General features: G+C 36.7%; 1 non-coding gene across 1 annotated transcript; it reads right to left on the bottom strand.

The window, feature by feature from the left end:
- Positions 1-4,197: 4,197 nt before the first annotated feature.
- LOC121210587 (small nucleolar RNA R71) lies at positions 4,198-4,304 on the bottom strand. Its single transcript, XR_005905702.1, has one exon. It is a non-coding gene; the product is annotated as a small nucleolar RNA R71 (small nucleolar RNA).
- Positions 4,305-4,961: the final 657 nt, after the last annotated feature.

The raw sequence follows: 4,961 nt of genomic DNA, 5'->3' as shown, positions 1-4,961 counted from the left end.
TGATAAGGCCGAATGGCCAATGTGATGACTGTGAACATGTATATATGTGATAAGGCCGAATGGCCAATGTGATGAATGTGAACATGCATATGTGTGATAAGGCTGAATGGCCAATGTGAAGAATATGAACATGCATATATGTGATAAGGCCGAATGGCCAATGTGATAAATGTGAACATGCATACATGTGATAAGGCAGAATGGCCAATGTGATGAACGTGGATGTGTATATATGTGGGAAAGCCGAATGGTTAATGCGAAATGTGTATGAGATGGATATGTGGTAAAGCCAAATGGCTAATGTGAGATATGTATGAGATGTGTATATATATATTGTGGCCAAATGACAAACGGCAGAAGGTGTGTTTTATTAGATATTTGATGAGGTAAATGAATTACAAATATGATAGTCGATGTGAATGTTGTAACATGTGAATAAATATGTATGAAACTCTATGATGTAAACCCGGGATTAAAGACCGGATGACCATATGTGGTAACTATGTCTGGGTTAAGACCCGCTGACTTCGTGTGGAGATTTCATCTGAGCTAAAGGTCTCGTTGATAATCCGAGTAGAGTTTAAAGTTATAAGACTTCGCAATAAGAATTGCTTATAAATATTCAATGCGAAAGGTTAAATAGGTATGTACTCCAAGTTTATATGTGAGCTTGATTTAAACTAAATCATAGGGCAGTTATGTGATGCATACGTGAGCAATCTATGAGACTATTCTTATGATTATGTGACATCGGATTAGTGTGAGAGGTTATGTGAAATTATACAATATATCTATGTCACATGAGCTCACTTTTATGTGAAAGTTTATCTACCTATTGTATATGATGAGATGTGCATATTCGGTAAAGGGATAGTATGCCCGAAGGAAGAGTGAAATAAAAATACGAACAACTATGTTATAATTTGATTATTATCTGTTGACACTGCTTAAAACTTACTAAGCATTGTAATGCTCACTCCGTTTACTTTGTTTCCTCTGTTTTATAGATCTCATTTGGAAGCTATAGGCTCGGGGATCGTCAGCAACTAGTCACACTATCACTATCCACTGCTTGTTACTGTTATGTTTTGAATTATTTTATGGCATGTATAGAATAGACTAGTGGCGGAAAAATATTTTGGTTAATGTATATAAGCCATGCGAAAATGACATCTTTTGAATGTTTACCTAGAGAAGTTTAAATTTTATCCCTGGCTGTGCTTAGTACTTATTTAAATGAATGATCTTTATTTCAAGAAAAAGTTTAAAATTTTACGGTTCTGACATGAGTTATAAGTCCGGTAATGCCCCTTACCTATTCCGGCGACGGTTACGGGATAGGGGTGTTACACTAATCCGGCAAAATCTTGTCACCCTATATCTAGGCGCACAATCAACTTCGCTTAATTATGAAAAATGTACTCTTAGACAGGTCTATTCCTCCTCTGAATAAGAGCTTATCTTGAATCAGTATCCTGGGATATCAAAACAAGAATTAAGAACACATAATTTAGAACAAATATTTATCATACAATTCAGAAAATAATAACAAGATTCATTTTAGGTTTCATTCCCCTTAGGTCTTTAGGGGATTTAGTTCATAACTAAAAAGGAAAACATCTCAGAAGAATAACAAATACAAAACATAAAGAAAACCCAAAACTCCTGAAGGGAAATTGAGGGGAGATCTTCAGTTTTGATGATGAATCCGGCTTCTGAGATTGAATAATCGTCTTTCTCCGAGTAATTCCTTCCTCCCTCTCTGTGCCTCTTCCCCCTTCCTCCTTTAGGGTGTATTTTATAGGCTTTGGAATGCCTAAGAACCCTCGAAATTAGCCTTTTCTGAATTGGACTCAACTTGGGCTTGGCAGGGACACGCCTGTGTGAGTTGTGCTTCGATTATGCCAAATTGACATGGCCGTGTGGTCTACCCGTATGAGGAAGTCTAGGCCATGTTGATTTCGTACTTTGGCCCATTTTCTTCATTTTTGGCCCGTTTCTCGTTCCTTTTGCTCTCCTATGTTCTCCTAAGTGTAAAACTTGAAATTAAGCTATTAGGAGCATCAAATTCTCTAATTCTAAGAAAAAATCATCAATAAAATGTGCTAAGCATGGGGTAAAAATATGTATAAATTACGGTTTATCAAATACGCCCACACTTAAGCATTTTGGTAAACCGTAATTTATACATATTTTTACCCCATGTTTAATGCATTTTATGGATGATTTCCATTAGAATTAGTGAATTCGATGCTCCTAATACTTTAATTTCATGTTTTATACTTAGGAGAGCATAAGAGAGCGAAAGGAATGAGAAACGGGCCAAAAACGGAGAAAATGGGCCAAAGTACGAAATCAACACGGCCTGGACCTCCTCAGACGGGCAGACCACACGGCCATGTCAATTTGGCAGAATCGAAGCACGACTCACACGGGTGTGTCCCTGCCGAGCCCAAGTTGAGTCCAATTCGAAAAAGGCTAATTTCGAGGGTTCTTAGGCATTCCAAAGCCTATAAAATACACCTTAAAGGAGGAATGGGGAAGAGGCACAGAGAGGGAGGAAGGAATTACTCAAACAAAGTCGATTGTTCCATCTCAGAAGCCGGATTCATCATCAAGACTGAAGATCTCTCCTCAATTCCCCTTTAGGAGTTTTGAGTTTTCTTTATGTTTTGTATTCTTTATTGTTCTGAGATGTTTTCTTATTTAGTTATGAACTAAATCCCCTAAATACCTAAGGGGAATGAAACCTAAGACGAATCTTGTTATTATTTTCTGAATTGTATGATAAATATTTAACTTGTTCTTAATTATGTGTTCTTAATTCTTATTTTGATATCTCAAGATACTAATTCAAGATAAGCTCTTATTCAGAGGAGGAATAGACCCTGTCTAAGAGTACATTTATCATAATTAAGCGGAGTTGATTGCGCGCCTAGACATAGGGTGACAAGATTTTCCCAGATTGGGGTGAAACCTAATAAGGGGATGCATAGATCGAGTTAATGCAACCCTAGAGTGTTAATTAGAGAAAAGTCTCGGTTATTCAATCTAGGGATTAGATGTTATTAGTCTTGAATAGGGATAATAACATAACTTAGGGATCTCTATGGAACAAGTTAAATAAATAAATCATCCGATTTAGAGCCAGAATAACAAGTACAGTCTAGGTGGATTTTTCCTTAGGTATTTTCTTAATTCAATCAATTTTCCCAAAAGCAATTCCCCAATTCTATTCTTTGTGAGTTCTTAGTTTAGATAATTAGTTAGTTAAAACAAAAACCTCTTTATTCTTAGGCTAGATAATAAAAAGACAGTCATTACTAGTACTTTTAGTTCCTTTGGGTTCAACAATCCGGTCTTGCTAAAACTATACTACTGTTCGATAGGTACACTTGCCTACATCGCGATAATAGTTAGTTCAAGAATGAGTAATTATAAATATTTAAAACCTATCACGAAATAACGCGATCAAGTTTTTGGCACCGTTGCCGGGGAACTAAGATATTAGGAACACTTATTTTTTATTACTTTAGCCATTTATTTTTCTTGCAATTTAATTTAATTTAATTATTATTATTTTTATTAATTTACTTTTTCCTTCTCTTGGCAAGTTTTTATAGTTTATGACTAGAAGAAACCATCAGGACCATTACTTTTTGACGAAGAAATTGATCGTACAGTTCGCAAAAATGAAAGAGAAATAAGGCAAAGCTTAAGATACACGAAGAACGAGCAAGAAGACGATACTTAACCCCCAACTGAAGAGATGGCTGAAAACCAAGGCAATCAGCTACCTCCTGCAATTGCGGTTAATCAACATCTTACTCTACGCACTATGTATGATTATGCTAAACCTTCTTTAACAGGAACTGAATCGAGCATAGTTAGACCTGTTGTAGCTGCAAATACTTTTGAATTAAAACCTAACACTATTCAAATGATACAGCAATTTGTTCAGTTTGATGGTTTGCAGGATGAGGATCCCAACGCTCATTTAGCCAACTTTTTAGAACTATGCGATACATTTAAAATTAATGGTGTCTCTGATGATGTCATTTGTCTTCGGTTATTTCCTTTTTCATTGAGGAACAAAGCTAAACAGTGGTTGAACTCGTTACCATGAGGGTCAATTACTACTTGGGAACAAATGACCGAAAAATTTTTACTAAAATATTTTCGCCGGGTAAAACGGCTAAATTACGTAACGATATCTCTTCTTTTGTGCAAATGGATTTAGAAACACTTTACGATGCATGGGAGAGATACAAGGATCTTTTGAGAAGGTGCCCTCACCATGGGTTACCGCTTTGGCTCCTAGTACAAGCATTCCACAATGGTCTGAATCCTTCGACTCGACAAATGGTTGACGCAGCTGCTGGCAGAACCATCAACAATAAAACATCGGAAGATGTCTATGAGTTTGTAGAGGAGATGTCACTGAATAACTATCAGTGGCAAGTCATGAGGACAAAGCCAACGAAAACAGCCGGCGTTTATAACATCGATTTGGTCACCATGCTCTCTAATCAGGTAGCACTCTTGAATAAGAAAATTGATGGTTTTCTTAGTTCTTCACAGGTTCACCTAGTAATGCAGTGCGAAGCAAGTGGAGGTGGAAGAAACCATTCGAAATACCAACCTTATGGCCACAACATGGATAACGAGCAATTAAATTACATGGGTAATAATCTTTGACCTCAAAACAATCCATATAATAACACTTATAATGCAAGTTGGAGGAACCACCCAAATTTCTCATGGAGTGGTCAAGGAAATCAAAGACCACAACTACCTCCGTGCTACCAACAACCACCCTACCAACAGGAAAAGAAGCCAAACCTTGAAGAGATGCTCTCAAATTTTATATCAGTGTCAGAAACCAATTTTCAGAACACCTAAACAACACTTAAAAATCAACAAATGTCGATCCAAAGGCTCGAAACGCAGATAGGCCAGCT

Source organism: Gossypium hirsutum, chromosome A11 (genome assembly GCF_007990345.1).
Source record: "Gossypium hirsutum isolate 1008001.06 chromosome A11, Gossypium_hirsutum_v2.1, whole genome shotgun sequence".
NCBI classification, from domain to species: domain Eukaryota; kingdom Viridiplantae; phylum Streptophyta; class Magnoliopsida; order Malvales; family Malvaceae; genus Gossypium; species Gossypium hirsutum.
This window is presented reverse-complemented; position numbering and strand designations above follow the sequence as displayed.